This window comes from Lagenorhynchus albirostris, chromosome 12 (genome assembly GCF_949774975.1).
Source record: "Lagenorhynchus albirostris chromosome 12, mLagAlb1.1, whole genome shotgun sequence".
In the NCBI taxonomy this organism is placed as follows: domain Eukaryota; kingdom Metazoa; phylum Chordata; class Mammalia; order Artiodactyla; family Delphinidae; genus Lagenorhynchus; species Lagenorhynchus albirostris.
Window position 1 is genome coordinate 82,536,509 of NC_083106.1, and position 17,962 is coordinate 82,554,470.

The 17,962-nt window shown below is 36.4% G+C and overlaps 1 protein-coding gene and 1 non-coding gene across 2 annotated transcripts in view; one reads left to right on the plus strand and one right to left on the minus strand.

The window, feature by feature from the left end:
* Positions 1-17,962, minus strand: part of ADGRB3 (adhesion G protein-coupled receptor B3) — a 791,667-nt gene that overhangs the window by 242,217 nt on the left and 531,488 nt on the right. The gene's annotated exons all lie outside the window — the stretch shown is intronic.
* On the plus strand, positions 16,696-16,802 carry LOC132530958 (U6 spliceosomal RNA). Its single transcript, XR_009543964.1, has one exon. It is a non-coding gene; the product is annotated as a U6 spliceosomal RNA (small nuclear RNA).

Below are 17,962 nucleotides of genomic sequence, written 5' to 3' on the forward strand. Positions count from 1 at the left end.
TGACATAATATTACCAATTAGTATGTTGCTATTAAGCTTAGAGTCTTTCCACTAAGATGCTGAAAGGACCAGGTTTGAAAGAGTTCAGTGAGTCCTCGAGGCTACATGTCATAGCGGCAAGAATATTCACTCTAGTTCTTGTCTGTGCTGTGCTGCTGACCAATTAACTTACCCTGAAATAGGGACATTTCATTTCTCTGGGTCTCCATAAAATAACTGCTTTAGATAAAGGGATCTCTAAATTTCCTTCAAAATATAAAATGTTTCTAGTTTGCTCACTTCATATTGAGAATCAACGTGAAAATATGTATTTGAAGTCAAGATAGACTAGTTGAAAATGACACAAAAAGAAAACCTACTGACTGAGAGAAAATATTTGCAAATTATGAGACCAACAAGGGCTTACTTTCCAAAATATAGAAACAGCTCATACAACTCAATAACAAACAAACAACCCAATCAAAAAATGGGCAAAGACCTAAAGAGACATTTCTCCAAAGAAGGCATACAGGTGGTCGAGAGGCACATGAAAATATGCTCAACTTCGCTAATTATTAGAGAAATGCAAATCAAAACTACAAGGAGGTACCACCTCACACAAGTCAGAATAGCCAACATTAAAAAGTCTACAAACAATAAATGCTGGAGAGGGTGTGGAGAAAAGGGAACCCTCTTGCACTGTTGGTGGGACTGTAAATTGGTGCAGCCACTATGGAGAACAGTACAGAGGATCCTTAGAAAACTAAAAATAGAACTACCATATGACCCAGCAATCCCACTCCTGGGCATGTATCTGGAGAAAACTCTAATTCAAAAAGATACATGTACCCCAGTGTTCACTGCGGCACTATTTACAATAGCCAAGACATGGAAGCAACCTAAATGTCCATCAACAGATGAATGGATAAAGAAGATGTGGTACATATATACAATGGAATATTACTCAGCCATAAAAAAGAATGAAATAATGTCATTTGCAGCAACGTGGATGGACCTAGAGATTATCAAACTAAGTAAGTCAGACAGAGAAAGGCAAGTATCAAATGACATCGCTTATATGTGGAATCTAAAATACTACATAAATGAACATATCTACAAAACAAAAACAGACTCACAGACTAGAGAACAGACTGTGGTTGCCAAGGGGGAGGTGGAAGGGGAGGGAAGGGTTGAAAGTTTGGGATTCGCAGATGCAGACTAGTATATATAGAATGGATAAACAACAAGGTCCTATTGTATAGCACAGGGAACTATTTTCAATACCCTGTGATAAACCATAATGGAAGAGAATATGAAAAGGGAAATATATATATATATATATACACATATATACATATATATATGAATCACTTTGCTGTACAGCAGAAATTAAAACATTATAAATCAAATGTACTTCAATAAAATAAAAAAGATAGACTAGTTGTTATTAACACAATGGGCGTTGGCCCTGGACAGACCTGTGATCTAAGCTTGTCTCCTACTTAGGAGTTACCGGGTGAGCTTGTGCAACTTGCACAAATTTGAAAAATTATCTTCTCATTTGTAAAACAAGTATAAAAATCCAGAAATCATTTTTGGGAGGATTAACTTAGGTAACATACTTCAATAATTGAATGGCACGTAAAAGTAAACAATGGTAGCTATTAACTCTTTTTCCCACACATTTCTACATACAGTTCACAGATATAAGTCATTTCATTATATTAGTAATGTACAAATCAACACAATTCTTCACATAAAGGCAACCTTATCCAACAGATATATGTCATAATCAAGGGACAGGGAAGATACACCCACAATAAAATCTCGCACTGAAAGCAGAATGTCAGAAATTCCTGTGTCAGCAGTTACTTTTCACACTAACAGGGCACAGAAGAAGCAGTCCTAATATCCGTAGATCACTCTGCCATTTTTGGCATTTGACTGCCTGCAGGAACAAGTCATTGTGGCACTGCTACCAGGCAGAGAAGTGGTGACAGCAGGGGGCGCACTGCTACCAGGCAGAGAAGTGGTGACAGCAGGAGGTGCGTGGGTGAGTAGAGGGGGCTGGTAAAACACTCCCTTGAGGAAGTCCGGCTGCCCCGTGAAACCAGGTATCTGGTGTTGGGACAGGCTGAGGTGAAGAAACATGAAAATAGGGTTGAAAAGCTCCAAAAATAGGAGGGTCACCATGTTCTGAGAGGCAGAACTTGGTAAGGTACCTGCTTTCATAACCACACATAGACACGAGTGGCAGTCATCTCATGTCGAGCCAATTTTTCAGTACTGATCAGTTTTCAAATAGAAATTCTTGGGCTTAGAGTAAACTCACAAATCAAGATCTGCTTGTTATGAATAGAGCCATGAGCTAATTTCAAAGTAAAATAATATTTTCCTCTAGAGTCTTCTGATGGGCATAAAGCAAGTTTTCTCCCATGAACATTTTTCCTCTTCTAACCTCTGCTTTCCTTAGTCACTTGAATTATGACATGCATTTCATCATAGAGTTCTCCCTTTCAGTCTTAATGGCAGCTTTACAATGGAATATTCTTATTCCTCATTATAATTCATTAACTTAGCATTTTATAAACTTAATGTTATAAATCTCATTAATTTGGAGTTCAAGGAAGAAAAAAAATAGCAACTCCCAGTAAATAAAGAATTCGTCATATCTGATAATTCACTTTAACCACCAAAGAGCCTGACACTGGGCCAGCCTCCTTTCTCCAAGAAAAGAACTTATGGAAAAATCAAGTAAGTTGTTGATGGGAACGTGGAGGTCGGGGGTCATTAAGGATAGTGTTAACTCTCACTCTTACTTTGGCACATTTATGCTGTGAACACTTGACTACCATCGAATAAGTTTATCAGTAAACTGTGATGACACCATGATGACACCAGGTCAGGACCATTTCACAGCTATGCCTGAGCCCCAAACAGCTCTGGAAGTTAGCAGCTGAATATATTCAGGCACATGGAGGACCCTGAAATAGTTACCCATAAACTGCCTGTAGCTAGTGTCTTCCAACTACACCTTTCCTGATGCTGGGACAATGTTGCTGAGTAAAATAGATGGTACAGAGACTGCCAGCTATTCTACAAAAAGCTTTTTTTTTTTCACCTTCCTGGGAATGTAACTGAGCTGGACCCTATGGGGCCACCCCAGGACAGACCCCCCCCCCACCATGTCCTCTGCCAGCCTTCAGTGTATAGAAAAACTTTAGTCAAAGAATAAGTTTAACCAGAGAAGTGAGAAGATTAAGAAAGGAAAACAGTCAAGCAAGACAAAATAATAATTGTTTAGCCATTAAACAATGTCAAGGGCCTTTAGTTTCTACTCAAGGGCTATAGATAATATCTGAGCCATGTCCTTGAGCTGTTTTGCGGATGCTGAAACCCCACCAGGTGGGAGAAGTTAACTGCATGCTGCCCACAAACACGTAGACCCCAGACAGGTTGGAACCAGAAGATTGATGATGTTGACTCCCAATTACCTCCCCACCAGCCAATCAGAAGAATGTCCACGAGCTGATCACACATCCCACAACCCCACTTCCTGAAAGCCACTGGGGGCTTTCAAACCCCTTCCTGAAAGCCATCAGGGAGTTCAGGCCTTTTTGAGCACTAGATGCCTAGACTCCTTGCTTGGCACCTGTAATAAACACTGCACTTTCCTTCACCACGACCCAGTGTCAGCAGATTGGCTTTAATGCACTCGGACAAGTGGACCCGAGTTTGGTTCAGTAACAGAAACACATTACACCATACATTCCTGGCTTCTTCCCTGTCATTAGGTATGGTCATTATGTTGTTATTATATATTACATTGTATTATATTGTACTGTATTGTATTATATTACATTATATTTTATGTTACGTTGTTATATTTATGATTGTATCTGTGTGTTTGTTTTTATTTAGGTATGATACAGTTTTCACCAATAAAATGTACCTAGAAGTGGTAGGCACCATTTCTAGGACTGGATCATTAAAACCTCCCATCCTTGTTCTTCCCTGTTATTTTCTACTTTCTCTTGTATGGAGTGGACCTGATCCCAAAGCGGCCTCTGCAGATATGTTGCCAATGGAAACATATCCTCCCACTGGGTTCCTGCATGACAGGTTGGAAGAAGGTCACCCTGCCAACCTCTTTATCTCCCTCACCTCATGACCTCTCAACAGGAAGAGGAAGGTATCTATTGTGTTTGAGCCACAGTAAATTAAGGAGCCCTTTCCTACAGCAGCTAGCATACTGTACCTAATATGGAGAATACTACAATTTGAGAAGCTGATGTTTCAAGCCACTGATATTTATTTATTTGCTTGTTTGTTTTAATTTACCATAGTATAAACTATTTCATCTAAACTAGCCAAGTAAGCACAGGAAATATAGGTTCACTTTATCATTTTACGAATTGGCAAGGTCTGTAGCAAAGGATAAAACTACTGAATATAACCTACTGGGCAAAGAGTAACATAGTTGACCGAAAAACAAGTCTGTATAGAGACAAGGGGAAAGGACTTTAGACGTTTATGAACTTTTACATGAGTCCACACATGACACACACAGAATGCAGGAGTTATGAGGGACAACATTGGTCATCTATTTTAATTTCACATTTCAGGCCCCAAAAAGACCTTACAAAAAAGAAACACTACTGCATTTGTGGGGTAAAGAGAAAAAAAATAGTTTTTACTAGAAAAAATACTTTTTTTAAAGAAGGAAATTAACAGTGAGGAATTGAAATCTGTTCTTTACTCAATAAAATCACTGGCCCTATAGAAGATATTATCTATTCATAGTAGGTAATATGTTTAATATACAACCATAAAATGCCACAAAGAGCTGGGTATTATTCAAAGTAGAAAGATAAATATTCTCTTTTAGGTATACATATAAATAAAATAGGCTGTTACCTGAAGTTCTGGGTCTAAATATAGTCTGGCTATTAAAGGAAGTAAAGACACTTCAAAGAGGAACCAAATAATCAAAAATAATCAAAGACTGAAGAATTCTTCATTTTGAAGATGGAAAAGGGTAGTAGGTAGAGAATAACCAAAAGGAATACAATCATGAAGGGAATTTTTGAAAGAAAATAGATTTGTTTGTGGAATTCTAAATTTATTGACCTAGAGAAGTAGACAGAAAATTTAATATTAAATAAAATAGGCAATTACTTTTCAATATAGTAGGATGTATATTCTGTAGCAAAAAGCATTGGTAGTATTTTGTGTGGGCAGGCCACTACATATTCACATTTGTAATTGATACATTCATAGAGAAAAATAGATGTCAGATATATATTCCTAATTGGGGGGCGGGATTTTAGGTATATAAACCTAATCATGAATTATAATTGTTTTTCCCCAGAAATTATTTTATGATACTAGTGGTACTTATAGAATATGGGAAGGGGAAAAATACAATTTTTTACTCATGATGACATTTCTTATGTTTAATTTTTTTATAGCCACAGTAGTTTGCATCTTATTTACAACTATATTCATATATTTGTATATGCACACATACACACTTGTACACAGACACACACGCACACACACGGATACATACATAAACATTTAAATCTGTATATATACACACATATGTATAGTCATGCTAACTAAGGGCATATTTCTGAAATTATTTCTTTTCATTAGAGAATATGCTAGGAAAGAGATATCACAGTTATTATTTAATTTTGGTCCCTGCAATTTTCTTCCTTCTTCAGTGAAGACTAAATCAAAGTTATGCTTGGTACATTTCCTTGTATTTCATTTCAATTACACAGGGAATCTCTTGGAGAGGGAACAATTTCTGTTTTACATTGTTTATTGCCACAGACTAACCTGTTATGACTTTACAAAATTCAACACTTGGCACTTTTTCTTCTTCTCTTAATTGTCCCTGTAGTTTCTTTTCCTGGTTATTATGGACCTTTTTTATCCCCAGGCAGATTTTTGAAAATCTTAAGTCAAAAATCAGGAGTTGCTGAATTTTCCAAGTCAGATTTGAAATGGGTCCTTTGGTATTGTTTAGACACAAGACATTGCAAATTCCTAGTAATAAACATGCTTTAATTTCCTGGAATTTTTTGTGCCAGGACAAGAATTTTTTTAAATAATGACATAGAAAGTGTAAATGCTATGTTATCTGTACTTACAAAATTTATATGTAGAAATTAACTCATGTATAGCCTTTCTCCTTGCTATGACAGAACATTTATTCTGTTGAGTGAAGAGAACATTTTTTTAAAAAGATAAATACACTTTTGTTGGCATTAAACTAGCCTATAGAGGACTTTTTTATGGACCTTATTGAAATCAATGGCACCAGGTAAAAATCTGAAAATACTTTACTTAAAGAGGCCTGATGTAATGCATCAAATCCTTTCCACATAAAATGTAGTTGTTATTTTTGCTGAATAGTACTTATATCTGTTAGGCTACTTCTGGAAGAAACCAGAAGATAAGTCTATAATGGACAAAAAAGGTCACTTACTTAGCATAAACAGTTCTGCTACTTATTTGGAATTTACAAAGCTCCTTCCTATTTTAACATTTGTTTGATGGTCCTTCCTGTTTCAAGGGAGTACATTGAGGCTCATTTTAAATAAAATTCTCAATGTATTTAAATTTATACCCCTCAGAATACACTGTGGAAAAAGATGATCTTTCCAGAAAACCAAAAATAACACTATCAACAGGGATTGCTTGTATGCGAAAGGTCCGGTTTACCTTTAGAAAACATACATGCTAAAACCTATGTAATCGAGCTTCCCTGGTGGTGCAGTGGCTAAGAATCTGCCTGCCAATGCAGGGGTCATGGGTTCAAGGCCTGGTCCTGGAAGGTCCCACATACCACGGAGCAACTAAGGCTGTGTGCCACAACTACTGAGCCTGCATGCTGCAACTACTGAAGCCCGCACGCTTAGAGCCCATATTCTGCAATGAGAGAAGCCACCACAATAAGAAGCTTGTGCATCTCAACAAAGAGTAGCCCCTGCTCGCCACAACTAGAGAAAGCCCGCATGCAACAATGAAGACCCAACACAGCCAAAAATAAATAAATAAAATAAATTAATTTTAAAAAATCTTTAAAAAAAAACAACCTATGTGATCAACCTCTGACTGAATGTATTCTATGGGAATGTTACTCTTCAAATTCTTCTTATAAGTAGCTTGTATTTCCTTACTGTCCAATTGCTCATGTATGGTCTTAAAATTAATTATTCTCCACTTATATTAGGTATGTATGTATATATGCCCCCTCAAGTGGAGAACCCACTTTGCTAGGTTCATGAGGGCAGAAAATGTCCTTCTGATCAACTTGTATCCTTCTGTCCTTTTTCCAAAGTGGCTAGTGTTTACTACTGTACTTTAAAAAATGCAATAAGAATCACACGTGTGACGTGACACAGGAAGACCCATAATAGTTACAGAGAAGCAAAGGGCATGGCCTCTAATCTCAAGTGTGTTCTCAAAATTCAATTGGCAAAGTAAGACTCAGAAAGCTATCTGTCAACAATGTAGTGTTTGGTGACCAGAATAAATAATCAGTGCTCTAAAAGATACAGAACTTTATGTTGATGAGGAAAAGCTTTCAAGAGAAAGTGGGACTTGAACCCTCAATGGAAAGTAGGAGTTGAATATGTAGAAAAGAGTAAAGAACATAAATGGTGACAACAAAGGGAGAAGGGAGTGAATGTTCTGTAGGTTGAATGTTTATTTAAAGCAGATGTGTGGGTTGAAGACAAGATTACAGAGTAGAAGGACTTGAGCTCACCTCCTCTCATGAAAACACAAAAATCATAACTAACTGCTGAAGAACTATTGACAAAAAAGACTGGAACCTACCATAAAAAGATACCCTACAGCCAAAGACAAAGAAGAAGCCATACGAGATGGTAGGAGGAGTGCATATGTGATATAATCAAATCCCATACCCACTAGGTGGGCGACCCACAAACTGGAAAATAATTATGAGGACCTCCAACAGGAGTGAGAGTTTTAAGTCCCACATCAGGCATCCCAGCCTTGGGGGCTGGCATCAGAAGGAGCCCCAGAGCATTTGGCTTAGAAGGCCAGCAGGACTTGATTATAGGAATTCCATAGGACTGGGGGAAACAGAAACTCCACTCTTGGAGGGAGGACAAAACGTCTTGTGAACATCAAGACCCAGGGAAAAAGCAGTGACTTCATAGGAACCTGGGCCAGACCTACCTGCTGGTCTTGGAGGGTCTCCTGGGGAGGTGCAGTGGGGCGGCTGTGGCTCACTGTGGGGACAAGGACACTGGTGATGGATGTACTGGGGAGCACTCGTTGGTATGAGCCCTCCTGGAGGCTGCCATTTTGACCCCAAGACCTGGCCCCACCCAACAGCTTATAAGCTCCAGTGCTGGGATGCCTCAGGCCAAATAACCAACAGAATGGGAACATCCCCTCCTATCAGTGGACAGGCTGCCTAAAGTCTTCCTGAGTCCACAGCTGCCTCTAAACATACTCCTTAACATGGCCATGCCCACCAGAAGGACAAGACCCAGCTCCACCCACAAGTGGGCAGGCACCAGTCCCTCCCACCAGGAAGCCTGCACAAGCCTCTAGATGAGCCTCACCAACCGGAGGTGGGGGGGACGTCAGACACCAGAAGCAAGAGAAACTACAATCTTGCAGCCTGCAGAACACAGACCACAAACAGAAAGTTAGACAAAATGAGATGGCAGAGGAATATGTTCCCAACAAAGGAACAAGATAAAATCCCAGAAGAACAACTAAGTGAAGTGGAGAGAGGCAATCTACTTGAAAAATAGTTCAGAGTAATGATAGTAAAGATGATCCAAGATCTCAGAAAAAGAATGGAGGCACAGACTGAGAAGATACAAAAAATGTTTAACAAACAGAAGCTGTAAAGAACAAACAGAATTGAACAATACCATAAGTGAAATGAAAAATACACTAGAAGGAATAACAGAATAAATGAGACAGAAGAAAGAAGAGTGGAAATCACTGCTGTAGAAGAGAATAAAAAAAAAAGAATGAAAAGAAATGAAGACATTTTAAAAGACCTCTGAAACAACATTAAATGCACCCACAGTCACATTATAGGAGTCCCAGAAGGAGAAGAGAGAGAGAAATCTTCTGAGAAAATATTTGAAGAGATAATAGTTGAAAACTTCCCTAACATGGGAAAGGAAACAGTCACCCAAGTCCAGAAAGTGTAGAGAGTCCCAGGCAGGATAAACACAAAGAGGAACACATGGAGACACATAGTAATCAAATTGAGAAAAATTAAGGACAAAGAAAAATTATTAAAAGCAACAAAGGAAAAGCAACAAATAACACACAAGGGAATCCCCATAAGGTTATCAGCTGATTTTTCAGCAGAAACTCTGTAGGCCAGAAGGGAGTGGCACAGTATTTTTAATGTGATGAAAGGAAATACCTACAACCAAGAATACTCTACCCAGAAAGGCTCTCATTCAGACTCGATGGAGAATATGCTAAGAGAATTCAGCACCACCAAACTAGCTTTACAACAAATGCTAAAGGAATGTCTCTAGGTGGAAAAGAAAAGCCCATGAATAGAAACAAGAAAGTTACAAATGGGAAAGCTCACCAGTAAAGGCAAACATACAGTAAAGGTAGCAAATCATCCACACACAAATATGATATCAAAACCAGAAATTGTGAGAAGAGGAGTGTACAAATGCAGGATATTGGAAAGGCACTTGAAATTAAGAGACCAGCAACTTAAAACAATCGTATATATATATATATATATATATATATATATATATATATATATATATATATAGACTGCTATATCAAAACCTCATAGTAACAGCAAACCAAAAATCTATAATTGATAAACACACACACACACACACACACAAAAGAATCCAAACACAACATTAAAGATATTCGTCAAATTGCAAGACAAAAGAACAACAAAGGAAGGGGAGAAAAAATACCTATAAACACAAATTCAAAACAATTAACAAAATGGCAATAAGAACATACAAACTGATAATTACCTTAAATGTAAATGAATTAAATGCTCCATCCAAAAGACACAGACTGGCTGAATGGATACAAAAACAAGACCCATATATATGTTGTCTACAAGAGATCCACTTCATATTTAGAGACAAATACAGACTGAAAGTGAGGGGATGAAAAAAGGTATTCCATGCAAATGGAAATCAAAAGAAATCTGAAGTAGCAGTACTCATATCAGAAAAAAGAGACTCTAAAATAAAGACTGTTACAAGAGACAAAGAAGGACACGACATAATGATCAAGTGATCAGTCCAAAAAAGAAGATACAAAAATTATAAATATATATGACCCAATATAGGAGCACCTCAATATGTAAGAAAAATGCTAACAGCCATAAAAGGAAAAATCAACAGTAACACATTATAGTGGGGGACTGTAATGTCCCTGTAATACCCCTGTAATCCATGGACAGGTCATCCAGACAGAAAATTAATAAGGAAACACAGACCTTAAATGACACATGAGACCAAATAGACTTAATTGATATTTATAGAGCATTCCATCCAAAAGCAGCAGAATACACATACTTTTCAAGTGCATATGGAAAATTCTCCAGGTGGGATCACATGCTGGGACACAAAGCAAGCCTCAGAAAATTGAAATCATATCAACCATCTTTTCCGATCACAATACTATGATATTAGAAGTCAACTACAAGAAAAAAACTGTAAAACACACAAACACGTGGAGGCTAAACAAATGCTACTAAACAACCAATGGATCACTGAAGAAATCAAAGGTGAAATAAAAAAATACCTAGAGACAAATGAAAACAAAAGCATGACAATCCAAAACCTATGGGATGCAGCAAAAGCAGTTGTAAGAGGGAAGTTTATAGCAATACTATCTTACCTCAGGAAACAAGAAAAATCTCAAATAAACAACCTAAACTTACACCTAAAGCAATTAGAGAAAGAAGAACTAACAAAACACAAAGTTAGTAGAAGGAAAGAAATCATAAAGATCAGAGCAGAAATAAATGAAAGAGAAACAAACAAAGAAAACAATAGAAAAGATCAATGAAACTAAAAGCTGGTTCTTTGAGAAGATAAACAAAATTGATAAACCTTTAGCCAGACTCATCAAGAAAGAAAGGGAGTGGGCTCAAATCAATAAAATAGGAAATGAAAAAGAAGTTACAACTGACACCACAGAAATACAAAGGATCATAAGAGACTACTACAAGGAACTATATGCCAATAAAATGGACAACCTGGAAGAAGTGGACAAATTCTTAGAAAAGTACAATGTCCCAAGACTGAACCAGAAAGAAATAGAAAATATAAACAGACCAATGACAAATACTTAAATTGAAACTGTGATTTAAAACTTCCAAGAAACAAAAGGCCAGGAGCAGTTGGCTTCACAGGTGAATTCATTAAAAGATTTAGAGAAGAGTTAACATATATCCTTCGGAAGCTATTCCAGAAAACTGCAGAGGAAGGAACACTCTCATACTCATTTGATGAGGCCACCATCACCCTGATACCAAAACCACACAAAAATACCACAAAAAAAGAAAATTACAGGTCAGTAACACTGATGAACATAGACACAAAAATTCTCAACAAAATACTAGCAAACCAAATCTAACAATACATTAAAAGGATCATACACCATGATCAAGAGGGATTTATCTCATGGATGCAAGGACTTTCCAATATCTGCAAATCAATCAGTGTGATACAACACATTAATAAATTGAAGAATAAAAACTATATGATCATCTCAGTAGATGCAGAAAAACTTTTGACAAAAGTCAACACCAATTTATGATAAAAAATCTTCAGAAAGTGGGCATAGAGGGAACCTACCTCAACATAATAAAGGCCATATATGACAAACCCACAGCCAACATCATACTGTACAGTGAAAATCTGAAAGCATTTCCTCTAAGATCAGGAAAAAGTCAAGGATGTCCACTCTCACCACTTTTATTCAACATAGTTTTGAAATTTCTAGAGATGGCAATCAGAGAAGTAAAAGAAATAAAAGGAATCCAATTGGAAAAGTGCAAGTAAAATTTCACTGTTGCAGATGACATGATACTATACATAAAATTCTAGAAAATTCTAAAGATGCTACCAGAAAACTACTATGAATGAATTGATGTTGGAACATCAATGAATTTGTAAAGTTGCAGGATACAAAATTTATACACAGTAATCTGTTGCATTTCTATACACTATCAACAAAAGATCATAAGGAGAAATTAAGGAAACAATCCCATTTACCATCATATCAAAAAGCATTAAATACCTAGGAATAAACATACCTAAGGAAGCAAAAGACCTGTAGTCCAAAAACTGTAAGACGCTGATGAAAAAAATCAAAGATGACACAAAGAGGTGGAAAAATATACTATGTTCTTGGATTGGAAGAATCAATATTGTCAATATGACTATATTATGTGAAGCAATCTGTAGATTCCTATACTACGTGAAGCAAACTACAGATTCAATGCAAATCCTATCAAATTACCAATGGTACTTTTTGCAGATCTAGAACAAAAATCAGAATTTGTACGGAAACACAAAAGACCCCAAATAGCAAAGCAATCTGGAGAAAGCAAAACGGAGCTGGAGGAATCAAGCCCCTGACTTCAGACTACACTATAAAGCTACAGTAATCACAAGAGTATGGTACTGGCACAAAGACAGACTTATAGACCAATGGAACAGGAAAGCCCAGAAATAAACCCACGCACCTATGGTCAATTCATCTATGACAAAGGGGGCAAGAATATACAATGGAGAAAAGACAGTCACTTCAATAATGGTGCTGGGAAAACTGGACAGCTATATGTAAAAGAATGACATAGAACATTCTCTAACACCATACTCAGAAATAAACTCAAAATGGATTAAAGGCCTAAATGTTAAGACCAGATACTATAAAACTCTTAGAGGAAAACATAGGGAGAACACTGTTTGACATAAATCATAGCAACATCTTTTTGGATCCACCTCCTGGAGTAATGAAAATAAAAACAAAAATAAACAAATGGGACCTAATTAAACTTAAAAGCTTTTGCACAGCAAAGGAAACCATAAACAAAACAAAAAGACAACCTACAGGATGGGAGAAAGTATTTGCAAATGATGTGATTGACAAGGGATTAATCTCCAAAATACACGAGCAAGTCATGCAACTCAATATCACAAAAACAAACAACCCAATCAAAAATGGGCAGAAGATATAAGTAGACACTTTTCCAAAGAAGATATACAGATGGCCAAAAGGCACATAAAAATATGCTCAACATCACTAATTACTAGAAAAATGCAAATCAAAATTACAATGAAGTATCACCTCACACTGGTCAGAACGACCATCATCAAAATGTCTACAAACAGTAAATGCTGGAGAGAGTGTGGAGAAAAGGGAACCCTCCTGCACTGTTGGTGGGAATGTAAATTGGTGCAACCACTATGGAGAACAGTATGGAAGTTGCTTAAAAAACTAATAATAGAACTACCATATGACACAGCAATCCCACTCCTAGGCACATATCCAGAGAAAACCATAATTCAAAAAGATACATGTACCCCAATGTTCATTGCAGCACTAATTACAATAGTGAAAACATTGAAACAACCTCAATGTCCATTGAGAGATGAATGCATAGAGAAGATGTGGTGTGGAATGCCATTATATTCCATTGCAATATTCCATGCAATGGAATATTACTCAACCATAAAAAAATAATGAAATCATGCTATTTGCAGCAACATGGATGGACCTAGAGATTATCATACTAAGTGAAGTCAAACAGAGAAAGACAAATATTATATGATATCACTTATATGTGAAATCTTAAAAAGATACAAATGAACATATTTACAAAACAGAAACAGACTCACAGATACAGAAAACAAACTTATGGTTACCAAAGGGGAAAGGTGTGGGGAGAGGGCTAAATTAGGAGTTTGGGATTAACATCCACATGCCACTCAAAATAAAATAGGTAAACAACAAGGACCGAATGTATAGTGCAGGGAATTCTACTCAATATTCTGTAATAAGCTAGCTGGGAAAAGAATATGAAAAAGAATAGATAAATGTATCTATATGTAAGAACACATATATGTATATGTAAAACTGAATCATTTTGCTGTACACCTGAAACTACCACAACATTGTAAATCAACTCTATCCTAACATAAAATAAAAATTTAAAAAGTAAAGCATATGTGTGAATGATTTTTCAAATAGTCCCATTTAAATTTGTGTGCTTCAGCTGCAAACCACCACATGGACACTGTACTTGTTGCTGTTACAAACTATGGACTGTATTCAAACTTCAATCTACTTTTTTCAACACCATTTGGTACTAGACGTAATGAGAATGTTCAGTGTCATCTCTCTACTCTGCTTTAAATATAATTTTCAATATTAACTTTCAGTACTCTACTGTTTGACCTCCATGATAATGCCACGATTTCTAATTAAATGCCTTATTCTGAAAGGCTATTGAGTTAAACACTATTCTTTTTTCTAATTTTAAGATAATTTATATTAGGTTTTAACCTTGAAATAATGGCTTTCTTCCAACATTTGAAATTCAGGGCTTCTTTTCAGAATATCACTCTGTTTTAATGGTTCTTAATTCTCATCTGGAGATTTTCACAAAAAATATAATTATAAATTGGGGGAAAACTAGCAAATAACTATGTCTTATATCATTTGGTATTAAACAAAGATTAAAAACATGTTCAGAAACAGACTGAGAGAGGTCTCTAATGGGATTTGCTTGGTGGAAGAACTACTAAAGGATGTATCTCAAGCAGATGAAAATTGATACAATAGGAAGGACTGAATTTAGAAGGAAATAATGGGAAAAGCATTTGCTAATCATATGCAGGTAAAACTTAACAGGCACGACTTTTAGAACAAAAATAACAATGCATAAATTTGGAAAGTATAAACATAAGGTGGATATCAAAGCCTGGAAAAAAATAATGAATGTCAGGAGGGCACGACAGGAGTTAAAGAGTTCCAAATCTTTGTACTGTTCTGGAAAAGGGCTGAGATACTGATCCACACTGAACTCTGTTAAATCAAGTTTATAAGTTAAAAATAATGGACAACCATTAGGTGAAATGAAACAGAATATATAACTTCTAAAACCAGAGAAGGGGAAAAAGGCATCACAAAGTCTCAAATTATCTAAAAGAAAGAAACAGAGGAGAAAAAGAAGTTGGGCATGGGGTGGGACACTTCCAAATCTACTTTAGTAAATTTAGAATAGCACTCTCCCCTCCCTTGGAAGGGTGTTAATGTCAGGAGGTGATACGAGCATGTAAGAGGGCAAAAATGTGTTGAATGAATATGAGTTGTGAACTGGGTATGTTCAGGAAGCTAAGACAACACACAACAAGAATGATAACCAGGGCTTTCCCACCATCTGTCAGGTCAACTAATCTCTACAAAAACTGGTTAGAAATAATTAGGGTAGATTATTTACTGGTAAGGGAAAACTGGTAATGAGACAGAGTTTGGGAAAGGTATTCAAGGAGAGGATTGACAGTGTATTTCTGCACCAAAAAGGATCCTTAGCGGACATTTCCTTTTCTGATTTTGTACAATATAAAGACTCAGTGGATAGTAAAAAACATCAACAGCTGTAGTCCAGTGAAATAATTCTCCTAGCATCTCACCTGAACACATGTCTGGTTTGATTCACATGGGACCACGATTGGGAGGATGAGAGATTAGGGTGAATGTAACACAGGAAGAAATAATCTAACCACAAGTGCATATCTATTTAAAAATAAAGCTTTTTTATTTAAAATTTTCAATGTGTGATACTTTTCCCAGCCCACCAATAATGTTTTCACAGTCTTTTTCTGTTCAATATTCTCTTCTTCCAATATTCCTTCCCCCCTCACCTCAAGCAGGCTCTTTTAATTATTTTCTCCTATTTGCACCATGAAATCCTGCACTTGGGCTAATTTCCTTCTTCACTGTTTTTTATCCCCTATTCTTTCTTTGATGTTACTCTCCAACTTCCTTATTCTACACTTTTCTCTTTCACTTTTGTTTTCATCCCATCTGCATTATCTACATTTTTTAAAGAAATTCTATTAGGTTCCAGAGGAGTTTACTTAATTCTACACACATGCACTGAATTCTTAACTCCACTAGTTGATACTATAAGGTAGAACTCAAGAGCTGCCTAGGTTCAGATTTTTGTTACCTTACATACTTGTTGTATGGGTTTGGCCAAATCACATTTGTATTTCAGATTAACTTCAGGTTAACTCAACTGTAAAGTAAAGATAATAGTAATACTTATTTCATTAAGTTCTGAAGATTAAATAAATTAATGCATGTAAAGAGTGTGAATGAGTGCCTGACATACAGTCAGCATTTTATAAATGCTATCTATCATTATGCTTTATGCACTGTGTTAGTCTCTAGGCAGGTGGACGGTTCATAGATCCGTGTTCATAAGGAATTTATGGTCTAGTGGTGTTCCAGCAAGTTAAATTATCTACTCTAGGAGGAGGCTGGCGGAAACAAGCTCTACATGGAAAAAGAATTCATAAACTATAAAGAACTGGTCTTGCATGTTCACTGCATCATTATTCACAACAGCCAACATAAGGAAGCAGCCTAAGTGTCCACCAGTGGAAGAATGGATAAAGAAGATATGGAGTGCTTGCTTTGGCAGCACATGTACTAAAACTGGACAGATACAGAAGAGATTAGAATGGCCCCTATGTGAGGATGACACACAAACTTGTGAAGCGTTCCATACTTTTATGACACATTAAACAAAATGGACTTAATTGATATTTATAGGACATTCCATCCAAAAACAACAGAATACACTTTCTTCTCAAGTGCTCCTGGAACATTCTCAAGAATAGATCATATCTTGGGTCACAAATCAAGCCTTGGTAAATTTAAGAAAATTGAAATTGTATCAAGTATCTTTGCCAACCACAACGCTATAAGACTAGATATCAATTACAGGAAAAAAAATCTGTAAAATACAAACACATGGAGGCTAAACAATACAATACTAAATAACCAAGAGATCACTGAAGAAATCAAAGAGGAAATCAAAACAAACCTAGAAACAAATGACAATGAAAACACGATGACCCAAAACCTATGGGAGCAGCAAAAGCAGTTCTAAGAGGGAAGTTTACAGCAATACAATCCTACCTCAAGAAACAAGAAATGTCTCAAATAAACAACCTAACCTTACACCTAAAGCAATCAGAGAAAGAAGAACAAAAATCCCCCAAAGTTAGCAGAAGGAAAGAAATCATAAGGATCAGATCAGAAATAAATGAGAAAGAAATGAAGGAAATGATAGCAAAGATCAATAAAACTAAAGGCTGGTTCTTTGAGAAGACAAACAAAATTGATAAACCACAAGTCAGACTCATCAAAAAAAAAGGGAGAAGACTCAAATCAACAGAATTAGAAATGAAAAAAGAGAAGTAACAACCAACACTGCAGAAATACAAAGAATCATGAGAGATTACTACAAGCAACTCTATGCCAATAAAATGGACAATATGAAAGAAATCGAGAAATTCTTAGAAAAGCACAACCTTCCCAGACTGAACCAGGAAGAAATAGAAAATATAAAGAGACCGATGACAAGCACTGAAATTGAAACTGTGATTAAAAATCTTCCAACAAAAAAAAGCCCAGGACCAGATGGCTTCACAGGTGAATTCTATCAAACATTTAGAGAAGAGCTAACACCTATCCTTCTCAAACTCTTCCAAAATATAGCAGAGGGAGGAACACTCCCAAACTCATTCTACGAGGCCACCATCACCGTGATACCAAAACCAGACAAAGATGTCACAAAAAAAGAAAAATACAGGCCATTTTCACTGATGAACATAGCTGCAAAAATCCTCAATAAAATACAAGCAAACAGAATCCAACAGCACATTAA